Source organism: Miniopterus schreibersii, assembly GCF_964146895.1.
Source record: "Miniopterus schreibersii genome assembly, chromosome: 15".
NCBI lineage: Eukaryota > Metazoa > Chordata > Mammalia > Chiroptera > Miniopteridae > Miniopterus > Miniopterus schreibersii.
In genome coordinates, this window is record NC_138115.1 from 12,214,759 (window position 1) to 12,236,840 (window position 22,082).

Genomic DNA, 22,082 nt, shown 5'->3' on the forward strand with positions numbered 1-22,082 from the left:
TACTGGATGCCATACTGGAGAGTGCATTTTCAGGACAACCCCCGCCGTGCTCAGAAAGACACACAACTCCTCCCAAAGAGCTAATCGGACTCAAAGAGGAGGGGCTACCACGAACCTGCTTTTGGTGTGATCGCGAGCTACTCAACCATGCCTATGTGGCCTGGAAATCACTATAATTAACCTGCATGATGCTTTTCTTGGGTACAGAATATGGTATATGTTATAAAACCAGAAAATCTGGACCAAATTTCTAAAAAAATAAGTTAACATTTTTCTAATTCATTTTGTTGATGATGTGTGCATATACACAAAACTCAAACATCTTTAGAAAGAGTAAAACAGGCAATAACTTCAGCTAATTCCGCAGACTCTGTTTAACCAAGACAACAGAGGAAGCCGAATGGGTGTCTTCTCATTGATTCACTGGGCTGTGGCCTTGGAGGGCTGAGGCTGTGTCTGCTGCTCCCGGGGTAGGTTTATCTCCAGGGGCCTGACACAGCGGAGAAGGCACTTAGGGAAAAAGTGTTCGGATGCACAAATAAGTCCTGGAGAATCATTCTGTTCAGTGACTCGGGTTTATTTATTTCCTCATTTTCTCTTCCCATTCACTGTACTTACTTTCTCAAGTGAAGAACTGAAGGGTAGATGGGGAAAGGCCGGTTGTGGAATAAAAAGGGTTTTTATTCCCATTCTCTCAAGCTTCTCAGATAGTGTGAAGCGACGGGTCAGTGTCAGGAGACAGGCCCAGGCCAGGCCAGGTTCAACCTCTCACCTGTCCAAGTGCCAGAGGAGGGATAGAGTTTGGGGGCAGAAGCTCCCACTGTCTACCAGGAACCGGCTGGCCCCAGGGCCTGCTCTCAGAACACTACTGTGGGGACGCCAAGAGGGGAGAATAGAACAGGGCGAACCAGCAAATCAGAAAGCAAGTGTGTTCTCCATAAACCTGATCTGAATTCAGTTGCACTTGAGGTTTGCACTTCTCCCTCTCAAAAAACCACAGATCCCACCCCCCCCTCTCACTTCCACAGCAGAGAATCACACCATTATTTCCTTTAGGCTCTTATTTTGCAGAGGGATCCAGATACAGTTCTCTTCTCATTGGAAGGCGGCAGCTCCAGCAAATAATTTCCAGGAGAATTAACAATCACTCGTTTCTTTTTTCCTCTCTCTGCTCTCCCTCCACCTCCTCTCCTGCCCTCCTTTCCCTCTTTCTCTTTCTGATAGTGAATCACAGAGTTCCCTCTTTCTGATCCAGTTAGAAAAAAGAGTCCCATTGCCCTAATATTGACAGCAGCTGCGGCTGGACTGCCCCAGGCCAGAAATCCTTTCTTTGTATAAAATAAACACACAAACAAAAATTCTCTCCCCATTTCCCCACCAAAGCCAGTTGTTGCCTGCCTTTCGACAGGAAATCTAACCCACGGGCATTGACATTATGAGGTTTGTTTTCATCAGTTATGGCGAAAGGCAAAAATGAGCATGGTTCTCTGGCTACAGGGCAGGTTTCCCAGGGCCTAATTTGTTAGGGATGACATTTTGGTTAATGCCCTTGCATTAAAACTGCAAGCCCATATTTTAATTTCACCATAATATCACATCATGGCACTTAATAAGAGGGAGCCATCAAGAACTATTACAGAAAAGGCATTAGGAAACTTTATGAGACTAAGTTGTATATTGGCTTTCAGTTAGTGTTTCAAAATAGTTTATGTCAAAGAAATGGAAAAAGGGAGGGAAAGGAGGGAGGGAGGGAGGGAGGGAGGGAGGAAGGAAGGAAGGAAGGAAGGAAGGAAGGAAGGAAGGAAGGAAGGAAGGAAGGAAGGAAGGAAGGAAGGAAGGACATAGAATCTCAGAACAGGAACTCCTGGGGAGGGAGTAACAAGATTTTTGTTCTGCAACTTGTAATTTAATATCCATTTCATTACACCCTGTGTGGAGCATCATTTTTCCTCAAATGGGTTTGATATGAAATTTATTGTCCTATTGGGTCGGATACTATCCTGTACCAACCAACTCAGGAAACCGCTGTGCCCGAGAAGCATGTTTGGGAAAATAGATGTTAACACCGAGACTCTCTGTCTGCTAAACGACAAACTTCCCCGAAGCGCAAAGTAGGGTTTAATCCAATCTCTTCGATATCCATGATGGGGTGTCAGAGAGCGTGTGACAGCACATCCAGCAAACATTAATTTCAGATGTAACTAGACAGTAGTGAAAATCATACAGAAACCCTTTGCCTGTTCTTACGATTAATCATAAACAGAAGGAAAAGATCAGACATGCCAGCTCTAAGTCGGGTGTCAGCCACCATCTACGGAAAGCGCGTGCGTAAGGGACGCGTGTCTTCATGCTGATTGTAGGGAAGACAGCGGGCGCGTCCTGAGGAAATGCCACGATCGGCTGCTTCCCTTTTACATGGTCAGGGCCTGATCCGACGCCATCGACACCTCCTAGACTGGGCTGGAATTCCACAACGGGCATTTACAGACCCTTCAGAAGCTTTTTGGTTAAAAAGAAGGTGGTAGGTTCTCTCTCTTCCCAATTCTCTGACCCAGCAAAAATTACTGTCAGCTGTCTGCCCAGTGGAGGGACATTGATTCTCCGGTTGCCATGCCAACGCATTAGTTGTCAGGCCTGTGTGTCTCCTACACTCAGCGCCTAATCTGTTCCTCCTGTATTTTTGGATTTGACACTTTCTAAGCCTTAATTAGATTCTTTGATAAGACCTGCACATTTTATTTTTATACTAAGTAGCTACTGAAAACAGGGTCATCCAGAGAACAGATCGCAGAGGTTAAGAGTCGGTGTGCTGTCGGGGCGAACAGAAATGACAAAGAGCGGGGGTGCCGTGGGGGGCAGGGGCTGCACTCGCTGCTCCGCAGATACTGGGGAAAATCAAAACAGTTGTGCCATCTGTCACACAGCACAGTGTGAAAATGACAGAGCTGTTTGTTTCGACGTTTGAGGAACATTCTGCCACCGTGATGAGATCACAGTTCTATTACCTAGTCACTAAAGGTTTGGATCAATGCTCTTCAATATTTTTCTTCTCAGAGAATCTCTGTTTTAACTTATTTTTCAGTGGGAATGTCTGCTCAACAGCTCACTCAGGGATAAATATTTCACACAGGTAAAGCCCGTAGAATGGGAGTCGCAGCCCAGCTGATGACTTAATTTCAGAGACTTAATAACCGAAGGAAACAAGGGGAGAATTCATCAAGGATTGCCGCCCAGAACCAAATGCCACTCTGGAGCAGCGTTTCTCAAAGGGTGGCCCACAGAGCCCTCGGAGTGGGGGGGAGGGGGGGCAAGGCCACTGCCATGGTAAACCTAAGGCCTTATGGCCTTGCCCACTCTGTAACCTTACACTGAGGGTGCAGGGGTGTAAAACTGCTAAGGGCTAGCACCTCAGGGTGCCCTCTTCCTCGCTCCCGCCCTCACCCCCCCACCCCCCACCCCACCCCCCGTTGGAGGAGGCGGCAGCTTCATTTTAAAATGTCCTTGATAAGGGAGTTTTGAAAAAATTAACTCTATTAAATGTTGGCCCCAGAGTACACATCTTTTTAATATTCTGTATGGCAAAAAGGAAACAGAGTGGTTGCCTCCAGGAAAAGCACCGTGCGACTGAGTGGAGAGCCCAGCTAACCTCCTTTCTAATGGGACACAATTTTTAGATTTTTGGAAAACTGGTATCTGTGAGCTTAAAATCTTCTCAATGCATAAAGATTTTTCTAATAATACAGATGGTGATATTAATGAATGTAATTTTTTATACTGTACTATTGAAATGTGTCAGCATTTGGAAGGTCTGCACCGAAATATTGATTATATTTTCCAAATAATCAATGAATTGATATTACAAAATCTTTCATGGGTAAAAGGCCAATTCAAAACAAAAGGAAGGCCAATGGATCTTAACGTAACAGATCATAAAACACTAATTCCTCTGGTTTCAGGTTTCATGCTGCAGTATCCGTGGAAAAACTGCCGCTTGTTAAGTTTGGGTGTGTTATCAAAGAACACTTACAGCTGTCTAAAAGAGGACCTTAAAACATGCCTCTCTTTTACATCTACACATCTGTGGGAGACCAGATTTTTATTTACCCCTCAATCAAAATAAACATAATCACAACAAATCGACTGCAGAAGCAGGTAAGAGAAGCAGGTAAGAGAATTCCTCTGTCTTCTACTAATCCATACATTAAAAAGTTTGGCAAAGCTGTAAAGCAATGCCACCTTCTTGCTAATTTATTTCTGTTTTGGAATATATAGCTATTGTTCATAAAGATATTTTAGTTATTACACAAGGGGTTTGTTGTTATTTTAAAGATAAGTATATAAATTTAATTTTTAAATTCTACTTTAGAATATAGGAAATGCATAAACAAAGCCCTTTGGAGTCCTCAATAATTTATGCGTAAGGGATCTAAGACCACAAAATAGGAGGCCAAAGGGGGAACTGTCCAAGGCACTGAGACCACAAGGAAAGGACCTAGAACACACAGAAGGATAGGTTCTTAGAAACACATTTCACCATCTAGGAGTCAAATAAACAAATGCTTCATGACCAGGTTCTAAATTCTTATTCTCAAAGTATGGACAACAAAATCCCAGAGCAAGGAAAAGACAGCCCAAACTTAACCTCAGGACAAATAAATGGCAAAGACATATCCCTCTTTCTTTTTTCATCTTACAAGAGTTTGGTCTTCTATGTCTTTCCACCCTACCCCAAACAGACAACATTTCATTCCAGATTAACAGACAAGGTGTGCTGAGATCATCAGAGAGCCTAGAGCACCACATATTTATAAAAACAGAAAGTAAGACAAAAGGTGACCTGTTTCACCTTTTAACAAAACCATTCTAAATATCTGTAATAAAAGATAACAGTAACATTCTACTGCTGATGTGTCTTTTGCTATTTAAACAAAAATCACAAATTTTAATTTCACTAATGCATGGCTAACAGTAGATTAGAGGATATAATACTGTGGTTCCAACAGAGACTGGCATCTTGGACCGGTGTAACCATTCCAGGCCATCAGATTAAATAAAACCTAGATCGCATAATATAAGAGAAATTCTGAGAGGCAATACATCTTGCAACACTTAGTAGAATTCAATGATGCGGACCTTCAAAAGCTTAAAATATTATCCCATAAGAAGAACATTTATCAACCTGGAATGAGTAAAACCAAGTAAGTCAAAATAAGAACTCTGCTCCCCATGTATGTTTTCTGGAACAAATCAAATAGTAACCCCTTTTTAGCACAGACTATTCTGTGTGGCCGATGTCATCCAATCTTGGACGGACTGGGTTCTTGGTTTCACCATCAGTAAGTGTAAAGAAATGTCATTCGCTTACCTGAGTCCAAGACCATTCAAGCAGCTGGACGACTGGAACTGCCATCTCGCCTTCCTGTCACAGAACTAGAAAATAAAATTCAACAATGGTCAAAATCCAGCCTGGAACACCTTTATACCACCCCGTAGACTTAGCTTCTTCACCTCTGAAATAAACGGCAACTCCAAGAAAGGGAAACCTGCGGGATGCGACCATGTGCCATTCTCAAGAAATTGCCCCCTGGAGCTCATCTCTCCAGGTAGGAAACCAGCTTTTCTTTGCCTTTTAAAATTTATTTTATTTTTTTGGCAAAAGTTTATTTTTCTCTTTCCCAAGCTACAAAATAGTGTTGCTGACTTTATTATGGCAGTGCCAAGGCATTTTTTTAGAACACAAATCAATTTTATTGTACAAAATTAAGGCTTTCACATTTTAAGTCTACTGAGGCTAAAAGTAGCAGCAGCAACAACAAAAATCTCCAAAGAATATTTATTTTCAGTATTTCACAAAAATTGTTAAATGTTTAGTTTCACTATATGCTTACTCCCCACATTAGCAGTGACCTGAACCAATATTCGAGAATAAACACTAAAAATAACACTGAGTATTTAAAAGGAGTACAGCAGACCCCCCTTATCCACAGGGCCCATGCTCCATTACCCCCAACTGATTCCTGTGGGGAGTACGGGGCCCTACATGCACTATGCCTTTTCCTGTACATACAGACCTACAGACATACGGTAAAATTTCATTTATAAATTAGGCACAGGGAGGGATTAACAACAATAGCTGTTCATGAACTAGAACAATTATAACAATGTGCTGTAATAAAAATTATGTGCATGTGGTCTCTCTCACTTTCTCTCTCTCAGTAAACTAGAATAAATTTCTTTTTTCTTCTTGACAGTTTTATGGGTAGAAGATGTGTCCTTAGCATAGATCTGAGCAACCTCAGCATACAATTTTTTTCTTTTCTTATGAAGTCAAGAACTTTCCCTTTCTCACTTAAAGGAGGCACTTTACGGCTTCCCTTTGGCACGTCCGAACTGCCAGCATCACTGGTCTTGTACTTACGGACATGATTACGTGCAATGATGGTGACTTGAACGCAAGCACTGCAATGCCACGACAGCCCACCTAATAACCCAGATGGCTAGGAAGTGACTAAAGGGCTGGTGGCACATACAGCGCGGAGACACTGAGCAAAAGAATGATTCACATCCCACGCAGGACAGGGGGAGACGGAGATTCATCATGCTGCTCAAAGCAGCACCCCATTTAAAGCTCACAAATTATTTCTGCAATTTCCCACTTAATATTTTTGGACCAAGGTTGACCGAGGGTAAACGAAACGGTGGAAAGTGAAGCCGCATAGAAGGAGGGACAGTCCCTCCAAACATTATTCCCCGGTGTGATGGCCGTTTTGGCGCGGACAGTGGACCCTAACTCCCTCGGGAGATTTAGCCAGCACACCTGGCATCTCCAAGCAACACACCTCTTTCAGATTCAACAAAAGCAATACCGTGTTTCCCAAGCACAAAACATTTCTTTGAAGCCAGAGAACTGGGAAGCAGATTGCATCATCTGACGAGTCTCCTCTGGCACATTATCAAGGAATAAACTACAGTTTGCAGAGTAAAGGGGAGGGTCCAGTGCTGGGTCTCCTTGGGTGTTGGCCGAGTCTGGGGCTCCAAGACCAGGCTTTGGTTTGCAGCAACATCTCTCTGTTCCACTGTTTGGGACTCTTTCTTTTGTTTATTAGGGCAAGTATGACACATTTCAGGTATTATATCAGAATCTGGTTTTGCACACTGCATTTGCACTGATTTTATCACAAGATAAAAACTCTTTTAACTGTCTCAAGGTAGCTGTTAAGGAAAACAGAGGCCTTCTCCCTCATTTTCATGGCCAAAATAAAAAATTTTAAAAAAAGCAGAACAGAGCACGGTGACAGACTAGCTGTTAAAAAGAGTTCACCCCAGCCAAGGCTCTCCCTTAAAGTTCCCTTATAGTATCAGTTGATTAAGTGGTCAACGATTTTGTTCTATCTGATAATTAAAATAAATGACCACAACATCCTGTCAATTGTTAGCCCCTCTGCACGAAAGAATTGCATTTTCGAAAGCTTCAGTGCTAAGCAACCATGAAGATGCCAAAAACACTTTCCCACCCGGCAACCGGACAGTGGGCTCCTCACAGACGCCAGTGAAGACAAAAATTAGAATCAAATTATGCTAAATTTCTATATCTTCATATTGCCCCTTCATTTCATTTCTCTTCACAACGCCTTCAGTCTTGTAAAATTATTATTCACAGAAAACAAAATCCCTCCAGACTCTGCTTCTCTGCTTTCAGGATTATAAAATACGCGAGCAGCTTTATTATCAGGGAGGAAAACACACTCACGCCTCTCACGGTGCAGGAGGGACAGTTGCTATGTGCTTGCCACAGGGAGATTGCATCGCACCCAGAATCTGCAGCGAATACCTCTCCAATAAGGTAGAAGAATCCTGTTTCAGGAGGAGACGGCAGCCTCGGGAGCAGGCGGGCCCCTGCTCCAGTGCACCCAGGTACAGCCACTGGCCGCAAAGATCAACAGTAACATATTCTTTACATGGGGGCTACTTGTCCTTACACTTACAATCATTTTTATGACTGTGGTAAAATACACAATGTAAAATTTACCATTTTGACCATTTTAAGGTGAAAAATTCAGGGGCGTTAAGTAAAATGATCATGTTATACAACCCTTACCACTATCTAGTTCCAGAAGTTTCTCACTGCCCCTAAAGACAACCCTTTACTCATTGAACCTACCATATTTTAAGCCATGGGTTAGATGCTTGGTCTGGGATCAGAACTTTAACTCCTGCCTCCCATCCTCAGTTGATGATCACAGTTAAGAGTATGAGCTTCAAAATCTGCTGGCCTGTATTTGAATTCTGCTCCTGACGCCGCCTTGGACAAATACTCACTCTCTCTGAGCATCACTGTCTTCATTCATGAGATGGGACCAATCAGAAAACCTCTTACAGGGTCTGAGGAAGAAACTAGAGCACGTGCCACCCCTCAGCTTGGGGCCTGGCACACATCAGGGGCTCAATGTGTGCCTCATACATTAATTTATGTTTTTATCACACTTTCCATGTACCAGGCTCTGTTCTAAATGCTGAGATATTTTCAATTCTTAGCCATCCTAAGTGGTAGTCACTATAACCAACTTCATTTTACAGATGAGAAAACTCAAGCCCAGAGAGGGTGAGTCACTTGGCCGAGGTCATGCAGCCCGACGGGGGAGGAGCCAGGAGCCAGCCTCCAAGGCCAGGCTCCTCACTGCTGTGCATGCTCCCTTCCCGTCGCCACACTCCCCCCAAAGCGCATATGCTCGGTCCTTCCTCTCCATTCTTCCTCTACCTCCTGAAGTGATTCGGTGTTGTCAGAAATAGAAACTGTCCATATCCTTGCCGTTCTCATGCAACACCTTGCAGTGTTTCTGCGTACTCTCGTCATTTCTTTTTGCATTAAACGTGTGATTTTACACAGTAGTCATCAGACTAGACATGCGATTCTGTTTGCAGTTCTGCCCAGCGTCATGCATGTTATAGCACAATCACACAAGAAAATGTTTATTCCCCCAAATGCAGGTGACCTCGATAGTTGAGTTACTAGTTAGCTTTCTGCATCTCCATCTCTCTATGTAGGCACACGGGACTCCTACAGCCTCAGTGACAGGCTCTTTGTGGCCGGTTAGCTCCCACCACACCAAGAATTTGCATTTAATTCTCGGTAGGATAGAGTAGTTAGAACTCAGAAGGCAGGCTGGCATTCGGCCTGGGACACCAAAGCTGTGGTTCTTTAGCTCATCCTGGGACCAAGGGCACAGTGCTGGAAACAGCCCCAGTCACAGGGCCGAGAAGAGAGGTTATAGATGGACAACCATCACATCAGCATCAAAAGTCCAAGTTTTACAGAGTGTAGGGAAACCAGCTCAGCGAAGCACATGTCAGTGTGTGGAAGGGGTGGGGTCTCACCAGCTCCACTTGGAGCCACCATAAGTTATTAGCGGAGACGCGCATATTTAAACAGAGCAAGCCTCCTGGAAACCCAGGGCAAGAGGCTTCTTTACATGATTAAAAAAGCACAGGTTCTGATAAAATAAATTTCCCTTGGGGCACAATTGTTTTTCTTCCTTCCTTCAAAGGGCTTCACATTTCTTGGAGGTATGTCAAATTCAATTTCTTTCCTTTTTTCTCTTTTCCTTTAATTACAAAAATAATATGTGCTTATTGTAAGGAGTTCAAACAATACAGAAGTATATAGAGTGAAATAAAGTTCCCCTCTTGCCATCCCCATCTTCCAATCCCAGTCCCCAGAGGCAACCTGCCAGCACTTCAGAATGAAACCTTCAGGCTCCTTTCTATTTTCTCACATATCCAAGCATTTTTGCACACATGCAAATGTGTACAGATCAGCAAATGCATGGGTATACATATGCAAACACACACAAATCTAACTTCTGTTTTTCTTAACCATGGGACAAAAACAAAGACAAGATAGATTGTAGCAGAAGTTGAAAACATATTGGGTCTCTTATTAAGAGCTGCTGATACCTAGAAAATAACACTGAATTGAAAAGAATGGCAGAGAGAAAGTTAAAACGAACAGGTCTTTTAGCTAGGAACACAAAACATCAGTCAATAATGTTATGTACATCTAACTCCGAACTGTGGCCAATTTAGTTTGATTGGTGAAATAACCACTGCTCTTTGTCAGAATTAGGTCCACAGCACCACCAGCCTGGAAGGCTAATGTGAGGGGATGCGAGGGGTAGAAACATTTCGCTGCAGACACTCATTGCTGTTATTTGCATTCTTACTCCATCGACCGTTTTCAACAACAGCTTTGCTCAGGCATTGCCCCCTCCCCCGCACGAAATATCCCCCACACCCCCATTCCTACATCTTCTCTCCACCAAGCAGATCAGCTCCTACCACCCCAGGAAAGGCTTTTCCTCATCACTCTCACCCCAGGAGGTCTCCAGGCTTCTGAACCCTACCCGGTGGGGTTCGCCACTTTGTGATCAACCATTTTATGGGTGTGTGTGTCCCCAACTGGACTGTATGCTTCTGAGTAAGGCTACCGCAGGCGCTTCCAGGTCACCCGGCTTGGTGCACCTAGGACACATTAAAAGAATGTTGGCCCGGCCGGCGTGGCTCAGTGGTTGAGCTTCAACCTAGGATCCAGGAGATCGAGGTGCGATTCCTGGTCAGGGCACATGTCTGGGCTGTGGGCTCCATCCCCAATGACTCTCTCAGCATTGATGTTTCTGTCTTTCTCTCCCTCTCCTTTCCTCTCTCTGAAATCAATAAAGATATATTAAAAAAAAAAAAAAAAAAAGAATGTTTGATGAGAAATGTATCTCAGTTGTAGCAGGTTTTGACCAGTGTTCATGACTTAAACTGTTAGGTAGGAAATTAGACATGAGCGGCTGGGGTGGGGCCTGTCCCGGTGTCCTGGCAGGGGTCTGACCAGCATGGCCTTCAGACGCCTCTGAAGCAGCCCCTGGAGCAGGCCAGCAGGGGGCAGGTTCGAAACCCACTGGTTCTTGGCCCAAGCGCAGAGGAAGAAGACCTGACCTCAATGCGACCTTACTAGGGCCCTGGACTAGTTATAATAAAATTTGCACTGCAGTTTTGATGCCCCTTCCCTCCCCTCCCCCCATGGGTTTTTCTGTATGCATTATGGGGAAGGGCATGTGCGGAAGAAATATAATTAGATAACCTTTTTCTGTCAATCATCCCTGGATGCAAATGAAAGTCTCCACCCAGAAAACCCATCACTGAAACCATGTCACCCAGGGAGTTCAGGGCCATTGTCTCTCACGGCCGGCTGGCCAGCTCCTTGCTTGGAGTGCATTTTCAATAAATCCCACTTTGCTTTACTTTGATTTTCATTGGCCTTAAAATCTTTTCTGTGTCCACGAGAAGAACCAAGGTCCCAGCTGGTAACCCCAATCGGTAATGTCTTAAACCTCGAATAAGAAATCAAAGACGATCTGCCAAAGCTTACAAGGCCTGGATTCTAGGGTAAAGAAAATTAGCACACTAACCAGGCTGTCTTAACTCAGGTCCCCTCAAGTGCCACCAGACGGTCATTAAGCCCTCTGAAATGACGACTAGCACCGGGTGTTGGGGAAGAGAAAGTACAGGCTTTCATCAGATGCTCCACAGATCCGGCAGCTCAAAAGGGTCAAGCAACATGATTTAGGTCACACAGCAGACACATGCAGGAAAGTGGGGAGGCGGAGTGCCATTTGTGTGGCAGTGTGGGGCCGGATAACACAAAGGGCTTTGCCTCTTTCCATCAGTGACAGAGTGACATTTGTCTTCACCCCTCCATTTCACCCAGCTGCTCAAACGCTTGATGTTAATAAACTATCTACCTTTTGATTTTTTCAGTGACTTGAAAAATATCCAGTCATGATCACAAACTCCCTTTATGGCAGGAGATTGTAGCAGGGAGGGTTGTAATGAGCAAAGGGCCTCAAGCCAGGGAGGGTCTACATAAAAATGAGGTTTTCACCTTAACATGCTCTCACACCTCAGTACACCACTCCACATTCAGTTAAACACAGACTCGAGGCTGCAAATTCCTCTTTCTGTTGATATGTGCTTGTGCATAACTGGTATGAATGATTCATATAATAAAGCATGGCTCTGAAAAGCCATGTATAGCCAGCCCTTCGATTCCTTAGAGAATATTAGTCAAAATGATTCCAGAGTATAATACCCAAGCCAAAGAGAAGTCCGGTGAGTGGAGCTCATTATTTCTGAAACTTGTCACACAATAGAAAAAACCACATCAGTAGCTCTGACTTAAATTGGAAGTGGTTTCCCACTGAGCAGTGTGTTGAATCTTTGGCAGAAAAACAGATGGCGCCTTAGACAATTACACATCCATCCAGGGATGAGACTGAACCCAGCAGTATTTAAACGTATCTTGATTTCAAATGATGAAAGCAATTATCCCTTTCCAAGACTGGAAGCAAAGTCCGTATTTCCTGGGACTCGGATATCTGGATTTTAGTCCTGAGCCTGCCATGAAGGTGTATGACCTCCGACAAATAAGTCACTTACATTTTTCTTATTTATAAAATGAGGGTGGTGGAATCTGTCCTGCCTCAGCTTCCTTCCAGCTCCAGCATTCAAAATCTTAAGTATTACTTCGAAGACAGTGAAAAGATTAAGAGATTTTAATTGGAAGAAAAAATGAGGAGAGATCTGTTTCACATTAAGATATGAATTCTTAAAGACTCACATGGGATTCTGAATCTGTAAAGCGGATCCTATGTTTTCCAAGACATGAAAATGCTGTCTTAGATCATTCACTGCTAGCTCCCACACTTCAGGCTTCCCGATGCCGCCTCTCTGGTCAGGTGAATGCTATTTGAACAAACTCCAAAGTACGATGAGTCAACATCTAAAAGATGGCCCGGCCCGGCCGGGCGTGGCTCAGCGGTTGAGCATCAACCTGGGATCCAGGCGACCGGGGTTCGATTCCTGGTCAGGGCACATGCCCGGGTTGCGGGCTCGATCAATGACTCTCTCATCATTGATGTTTCTCTCTCTCTTTCACCCTCTCCTTTCCTCTCCCTGAAATCAATAAAGATATATTAAAAAAAAAAAAAAAAAAAGGCCCGTGTTTGCTCACTATGGATGGTCATGCACCTAGTTTTCTTTTTCTCTTTTTTAATTTTACTTTTCAATTACAGTTTGCATTTATTATTATTTTATATTAGCTTCAGGTATACAACATAGTGGTTAGACAATCATATAATTTACAAAGCGATTCCCCTTGATATTTCAAGTACCCACCTGGTACCATACGTAGTTACAACAATATTACTGACTGTATCCCCTATGCTTCGCATCCCTGTGACTATTTTGTAACTATGATCAATTTGTACTTTTTAATCCCTTTATCTTTTTTACCCAGTCCCCCAACGTCCCTCCCCCAGGCAGCAATCAGCCTGTTCTCCGTGCCCACGTGTCTGTTATGCTTGTTTGTCTTGTTCTTTAGATTCCACATATACGTGAGATCATATGGTATCTGTCTTTCTCTGACTGACTTATTCCATTTAGCATAGTAGCCTCCAGGTCCATCCTTGTTGTCGCCAATGTTAAGATTTTTTTATTTTTATTTTTTATGGCTGAGTAATATTGCATTGTATATATGCACCACAGCTTTTTTATCCATTCAACTGTTGAGAAGCACTTGATGAGTTCAGTTTACACAGGACTGAAAATCTCTTTAGAGTTTCCCTTTTTATTTAACAACTCTTCCTGCTCATGTATCACAGGACGATATAGGGCCATGCACTGGGAAACAGGGAGGTGCCAATGAATTTGGCCCTAAAGGTTGGGCATTCTTTTGAATGTGTACAACACTGTTGTCTGTTACCAGTGTCTAAGGACATAAGAACCATTTCCCTCCTTTAGCGACAGTATTCCAAAGGGAAGCAAAAGGCCGTGTACGTATGCATCGGACTTGAGATAATTTTCTCCCAGAGCTGAGGACAAAAGCCGTGGACCATGCCCAGCAAACGACTGATCCTCTTCAGATGGAAAGATTAGAACAATGTCATCCGGACAATGGTTTCTTTCCAAAGATTTAGGGTCCACTAGTGTCAATCACCAGGAAGTAGAAAATAGTTGAGAACATGAACCAAAGGGTTTTTTTGTTTTCAACAACTCAGTTATGGAGTTAAGTGAGCAAAACGGCTCCTGAAATACGTTGTTGCCATAGACGTGCTTCTTTACTTGGTCTGAGATGTATACTAACAGCCACTTTCCTGCCTAAAACCCTCAGTAGCGCCAGGTTATCTCTATCTTTTCTTCACAATGAACTTCCCGAGAATCATCAGTTTCCCTCAGAATATATTTAGTCAATCACTCAAAATATGCAGCCAAATTTTCTACCTGGGCAATGCATAACTCCTTTAACGAGAGGAATAATTATATGTTAAAATCAATAAAATTAAATGGTTGATAATCCAAATAACTGCACCTGCACATAAACTTTCTTAAAAATGGTCATAGAAAATACCTAACAAAATATCATTTGAACCATTTTATGTGTACAATTTAACGTTATTAAGTACATTCACAATGTCCCATCTGCAGAACTTTTGATCATCTCAAACTGAAATCTGTAGCCATTAAATAGTAACTTCCTCCAGCCCCCAGTAACATCTATTCTACTTTCTGCCTCTATGAATTTGCGACTCCTGGGTGTCTCAGGCCAGTGGAATCACCCCTTGTCCTATTTTCTTGTGTGTGTGGACCACATCGTGTTTACTCTCCTATTAACAGACAGCAATTTCCATCTTTCGGTTGTTGTGAATAATCCTGCTATGGACACTAATGTACAAGTATATGTTTGAGTTCCTGCTTTCAGTTCTCTGGATATATATCCAAAAAGAAGAATTACTGGATCACATGGTAATTCTGTTTGACTTTTTGAGGAACCAACGTATTCTTTGCCACAGCAGCTATACCCTTGTACATTCTCACCAGCAATGCAGCACAAAGGTTTCAGTTTTTCCACATTTTTTTTAATAGCTGTTTTAGTGGATGTGCAGTGGTATCTCAGTTGTGGTTTTGATCTGCATTTCCCTAATGAAGAGTAATGTTGGGCATCTTTCCACGTGCCTGTTGGTCATTTGTATACCTTCTTTGGAGGAATTTTTATTCAAGTCCTTTGGCCAATTTCAAATTGAGTTTCTTTGGGTTTTGTTGTTGAGTTGGAGTTTTTAAATATATAGTATTCTGGATATTAATCTATTATGAGATATATAATGTACAGATATTTTTCCCATTCTTAAGGTTGTCTTTTCACTCCCTTGATAGTGTCCTTTGATGCACAAAAGTTTCCAATTTTGATGACGTCTAACTTACCTATTTTCTTACTGTTGTCTGTGTCATATCTAAGAAGTCATTGTCATGAAGCTTTTCCTGTTTTCTTCTAAGAGTTCTATAGTTTAGCCCTTACCTTTAGGTCTTTGACCCACTAGTACTCATTTTTGTAAATGGTGTAAGGTGTATGGTGCTGGTAATTTTCCCAGCAGCATTTGTTGAAAAGATAGTGCTTTCACCATTGGCATCCTTGTAGAAAATTATTTGATCATAAATGCTAGGATTAACTTCTGGACTCTCTATTCTGTTCCATTGGTTTATATGTCTTCCCTTATGGTAATATCACACTTTTTTTTTTTTTATTTTATTACTGCAGCTTTGTAGCAATTTTTCAAATCAGAACATGTGAGTCCTCTAATTTTGTTCTTCAGCATTGTTTTGGTTTTATGGGGTCCTTGAGATTCCATATGAATTTTGCATTAATTTTTCTATTTCTGAAAAAAAAAGTGTCATAGGAATTTTGATAAAGCTTTCACTGCATCTACAGAGTACTTTGTGTAATATTATCATTTTAATGCTATTAACTCCTTCAATCCATAAATGCAGATGCCTTGCCATTTAATTACATTTTTAAGATATAATTTTAAAATGTTTCTCCAGCAACATTTTGTAGTTTTCAGTCCAATTTCAATCTTGACCCAGTAACTAGAAGGAGCTTTTAAAATTGTCAATGAAATCATAAACTTCTCTGCCTAAAACATTGAGGTGGCTTGCCAATGCCCCTGCAAATATAACAACACCCATGTGGTCTTGCACAACCCTGCCTATGTCCCCAACAGTATCTCACATGACACCCCACTCTCTAGCCAGTGTGCTCTGCTTTCAGTTTCTAGAATGTGCCAAGCTTTTCCCACCTCAGGGCCCTGGTAGATGCTGTGTCTTCTGCCCAGAACACTTCTCTCCTGGTTTTCTCTCGTTTTTCAGATTTCATGTAAATATAACCTCCTCAGAGGCCACCCCTAATGGTCCTTGGTACTGAGGCCCACCCATCCTATCACTGTCCATCCTTATCACTGCTCCCTCTTTATGTTCTTCATAGCACTTAGCTCGCTGCACAGCTATGTTTTTGACTGCACTTTTTCTGTTTATTGTCCACCTCCCCCAAGGTAAGGCTCTTAGCTCTCTTGTTTACCCTGTCTCCCTGTGCCTGGCGCATGGCGACCTGCAGTGAATAGTTACTGAATGAAAACAAGCAATACCATTATCATTTTAATGCTATTAACTCCTTCAATCCATAAACGCAGATGCCTTGCCATTTAATTGCTTTTTTAAGATATAATTTTAAAATGTTTCTCCAGCAACATTTTGTAGTTTTCAGTCCAATTTCAATCTTGACCCAGTAACTAGACAGCATACAAGCATAAAAGTCTTGTCAAGAAGGTCAGCAGGAAACAGGAATGTTCTACAGAAGGTGGCTGATGAGTTCAGACATACCAAACCAGTTAAACCATAACCACTTTGGCCTATAAATTCAGTGACCTGAAAAGTAGATCTTGCCAGAAGAAGAAACACTTTGAATGTGTTGATTGGCAAGCTGCGCCCTGAACATGGAGGGCAAGGAGAGACCGAAGAAAGACGGCGCCACTCCAGATTGGTGGGTGGCAGGTTTAATAAGCAACAGAACTTACATCTGAGGCTTGTCTTGTAACCGCAAGATGAGCAGATCTCTGCATCCACCCACCAGAATCCTGAAGTTTATCTGAGGGTCTCAACAGGATTCAGGCATGTACACCACCCGGATGGTCTCAACATCTTACTGTGTCAAGGCTGCACCCTTGAAATAGCTCCTGATGTGGGAACGGTGGCGGAATGTACATTCCAAGAACAGGGGAGGGAGTAGGACCCTCCAACTGCCTGAGTCCAACTCCTGGGTCAACAGGTGGTCATGTCTTCTCAACGATTTCCTCCAACAGCATGGTATATCATTAAAAATGTTTTTGGAAAGCTCGCTCAATCCAGTGTCATAGCTAACGATTATAGCTTAGGACTTTGCACTTACTAATAACGGTGAAGAACAAAGAATTGGTTCACGTCTAGAGAATTCAAGACAAATACTTCCAGGGGCTCTAGTAATGCTTCCCCCACATTCACGGCTGGCGATGATTCACCCTACACAGCTCCTCCTAAGACAATTCGCCAAAGCTACTGCCATCAGCCAGCCATGAGAGTGGCCTTATCACAGAGATGATGGGGCTGGAAGTAAGTGCACAGTGTGGCTGCTGCCTGGAGCGTGGGCAGCAAGAGCGGCTCCCAGGTAGGAGCTTTCCAAGCTGAAGCATTTGTACACTGAAGCACGAAGCTTAGGTAGAACCCCTAGGTCATTTCCTAAGGAGCTGATTCCAAACCAGAAGCCCCGCCAGGAAGCAGAAGAACCTGGGGGCCACCAGCGCTGGCTTCGGAATCAGCACCGGTTCCTACCTGACTCTGCTCATCACCTTGGGAAAGTTCCTTAACTTCTCTAACCCACACTTTTCTCATCTGTGAAATGAGGCCCAGAGATGATCATCCACAATATGTATCAGGTAAGAACATGGGTTCTAGAAATAAACTGTTTGGGGTCAAATACTAACTTTTAAACTCTTATTAGCCATGTGATTTGGGGCAAACTGGGCAAGTCTCTCTCTGGGCCTCAACTGCCTCATAGATAAAATGAAGACAATGATAGCACCCTTCCGTGAGTATCAAAATGAGGTACAGTTCTTAAAAGCATGTACCTCTATACACAGAACATAAGAAATGCCCAGAAAATGCCAGCAATTGTACCTCTTCTTTTCCAAGACATTCTGTAAACTTTGAGATGTCCCTTGACACTTTGAAACAAATTTTCACATGTTCCTAGCAAAAAATCTTCTGATAATAATAGCAAAGTGTGGAATGAAATGAAATATTCTATATACTCTAAAATCTGAGACAAATGCACTCAGAATGCCTTATCAACAGTTACTTAAGCAGCTTGTTATACCTTGGGCCCTATTAAAAGGTGAGGAGATGAACAGAAGAGCTGAAATCCTATTTATTGAGGGATTGGAAAAGAACAGATGGGAAAACACTCAGAGATGCATAATCAATTTTTGTAAGTCACACAGAAGATTTTCCATCCAATTCCAGGAGTTCACAGACTTCAGAGACCCTTGCCCTTGGATACAAGAGCTCTGTTTAAATCAGCCTGGCAGGGGGTCCTGACCCCTCAGCATGACTCCTTCAGGAAGCCTCCTCAGCACATTGCTGCTCCCAGGGGACAGACATTTCTCAGTCACTATTATGGCAGAATCTCTGCATACACATCTCAACTCTCTGTGGAGGTTCTTTTGTTCTCATGAGGTCACCAGATCCGGAGCCTTGTTCCCTATGCTAGTGACAATCTGCTCACCTATGACGGAACAGGGAAACCGACTCTTTCAACACAAATTAATTGAGTGCCTGCTCTGTGCAGTGCATGGTGCTAGGAGCTGGAGATCAAACCATAAATAAGACAGGTGTGACGTCGGTCTGCAAGGAGTTCAGTCTAGGAGGTGACACTGCTCAGTAATTTGAGACTGTGCGGGTGGGGGGTGGTATGAGATGCTACAGAAACGCACATGGGCATGAACCAGCCCTGGGGGATCAGGGAGGCTTTCAAGAGAAGCATTATCAAAGCAGAGCTAAAGAACAACAGGAGCTGGCCAGCCAAGGAATGTGAAGGGGAGGGAAGGAGGGGAGAGGACTGTTCCTGGGAGAGGAAAGAGCATGTTGGAAATCCAATGGCAAGAGGGGCCTTGATGTCTTCAGGGTCTTGAAAATCTCAGTGGGACTACACTATAGAATAACATGGGAAGGTGATGTTAGAGAATTTTGACTCTATTCCATAGAGAGCAAAGAGATTTAAGAAATTTTAAGCTGAGAAGTCGCACATTTCACACATTCCACCAACTGACTACCAACTGCATTCTGGTGACTGGAGGCACTTCACCAACACGCATTAGACACACGCCCTTTGGGGCCTGTTTCTGCAGCGTGTGCGGGGCTGGGATTCTCCAATGGTAAGGCCCCGCTTCTGCCCTCATGAGGCTCCCTGCTAAACTGAGATGTCTTCGTCAAATATCAAGATGACGAGAATGGGTGGGAACCTTTAAGAACCAGAATTGAGTGTGGCCATGGCTCAGAACAGCCTCTAGGGACAGGTTAGAATGAAGAAGTTGAAAGGGGAGATACCCCATAGGTCCTTGGTCTCCATAAGAGCAACACTGGGCTGGCAGAAGAAGGTGCCACAATGACACTCACTGGGTGTCCTGCGGGTCAGGAAGCAGCATGAAAACAGGAGCAAAAACTGTGTGATTTCTTAAATAAATGACAAGAGGGCTAGTTCACACCAGGTCCCCTGCAGCCTTATTATTAGAACATTTAGAATTTTTCCAAAACACTCTTTAAAGATAATTAACCTAATTTGGCATGTTATAAAGTCATTTTAAACCTCCATTTGGTGAATGAAATAATATATTCACTCAGCAGCATGTGTGTGGAGTGATAACTTAGTTTACCAAGGGCCAGAGGAGCCCAGTCTCAAGGTGAGTGCCTCCCACTGAACCTGAGGGCTGGCAGTTATCGCCTACCAACCTTGCCACCTGTAATAAGTTTGTGATGTGGCCAGGTCTAGAAAATAATACTAGCTTGGTCCTGGATGGTGTGGCTTGGTGGGTTGGAGTTGTCCCGTGCACCCAAGTGTTGTGGGTTCAATTCCTGGTTGGGGTGCACATGGGAGGCAAATGATGGATGTTTCTCTCTCGTCAATGTTTCTCTCTCTCTCCCTTTCCGCTTTATCTAAAATCAATGGAGATATCCTTAGGTAAGGACTAAAATATAAAAATAATAAAAATAATACCAGTCTGCCCAGCCGGGCGTGGCTCAGCGGTTGAGTGTCGACCTAGGATCCAAACGATCGGGGTTCGATTCCCGGTCAGGGCACATGCTCGGGTTGCAGGCTCAGTCAATGGCTCTCTAATCATTGATGTTTCTATCTCTCTCTCTCCCTCTCCTTTCCTCTCTCTGAAATCAATAAAGATATATTTAATAATAAAAAAATAATAATAAAAATAATACCAGTCTGTCTGTAGGGCCTCCCATCCCTGGGCCCCGATCTGAGAATTTACAGCTAACATGACAAAGACTGAAGTGGGAATGGTCTCCTCCTCACCACAGCTGCCATTAAGATATAACTGTATGAAAACATTTTTTAGCTTCTTTATTTAAGTTGTATCCAAAAAAGGCATTTTGTCTTTTCATTGGTATTTCAACTGTTTCAAAACGAATCCCATATTAAGAAACGAGCCACTGGGGGCCATCTAGACGCACAAATTTAAATTACATGATTCCCTTAATTAATTTTGACAGAGGATTTCACCACAAAGATCCCAAGCCAGTCTTGTTTTCCCCAGAAAAGCATCGTGCATGCAATCCTTACCCACATAGCCCTCTGCTTGAGGGTGGGGGTTTGAAAACCAGCCTCTTTAACTACCTCGAGTACTAAACACAGGGACAAGTAACAGCTACACAAGGAGGGCGCACTTGAACTGCCCCAGCTGCCACAAATGTGGCCCCAAAATTCACCACCATTCATAAGCTTTACTTATGATAAGACCTGGAGGCAAAAATGGAAGCTAAATATACAGAGTCACCAACTGGGTTAATGAGAAAAGTGGCAGATTCTAAAGGAAATCATAAAACCAGCCTGGGGGGAAGGAAGTGAGCTGCCTCTGTGAGCTCCTCCGGAGCCCTCTGCACCGTCCCAGCTGCATTTGGAGTTCCCAGCGGGTAGCCTCCCTGCAGCATCCCCCCATCATTCCATTTCAAAGAGCAGAAAATCCCAATTCCTTCTTCCACAATCACTCTAACTAAACAAACAAGCAAGCAAACCCACCTGCTCTCCCAAAGCTGTCACACACTTATACCAACTGCATTGGATTTTTACAGTTGGGTCTAGTAGATGCCACTATCCCATCCACTCCGTCAGATGCCTGTTGGCCTCCTGCCCTGGCAGAGCTGAGCGGGCCTGTCTCTCAAGCACAGACAGTTCTGAGGGTCACACCAAATCTGGGCCCCTTGCAGGGGGGCAAGGAAAGCAGGTCCTATCTGTTGGCATCTCTCTTCAATCCTAGACCTTGAATGATTTACGTCCTGGCCTTCCAGTGTGCATCCTGGGTCTCTCATTCTCTGCGCAAGTAGTGGCGATAGGAGCTTGGCTGTTTCTTTATAAATCTCACACGTAACCACCTCCATGGACACCCCATCTCTAAGTCAGGCTCCAGTGTTTCCCAAATTCTACAATGGATGCAAGTCACAGGAGGATCTTGTTCGATTCTGGGGGACTGTAGCAGGGCCTAGGACTTGGGGCCTTAGGGGCTGGTTCCCAGAGAGGACCCTCAGCTTCCTGGTTATTGCTCAAGTAAACAACACATCTTTCCCCCCTCCCCACCCCCATGGGTTGCTTGTCTTCTAATTTACAATCTCTCCTTAGTCGCTCACACTGATTTTGTTGGTGCTCCCCAGGACCCATAAAAACCAACACCACAACCCAAATTAGTTCCCCAGGAGAACACAACATAAAAGTAGACTCACTCTGCTTTTTCCCCATTTGTCACTTCAATCACCAAAGACACACAAATTAAAAAAAGAGACAGAGAGAGAGAAACAATAAAGTACCTAATGTCCCATGTTCCCCTGTTTATCTGAAGGTGTTGATTACCTAGGGGTAATTTTTTTCTTGTAAAGTAATTTATTTTAAATAAAAA

General features: G+C 43.4%; 1 long non-coding RNA gene across 1 annotated transcript in view; it reads right to left on the reverse strand.

The window, feature by feature from the left end:
* LOC308567732 overlaps positions 1–22,082 on the reverse strand; it is a 569,384-nt gene that overhangs the window by 185,316 nt on the left and 361,986 nt on the right. The window contains exon 3 of the long non-coding RNA XR_014000364.1: positions 5,366–5,430. This is a non-coding gene — a long non-coding RNA (uncharacterized lncRNA). The remainder of the gene's footprint in view (positions 1–5,365; positions 5,431–22,082) is intronic.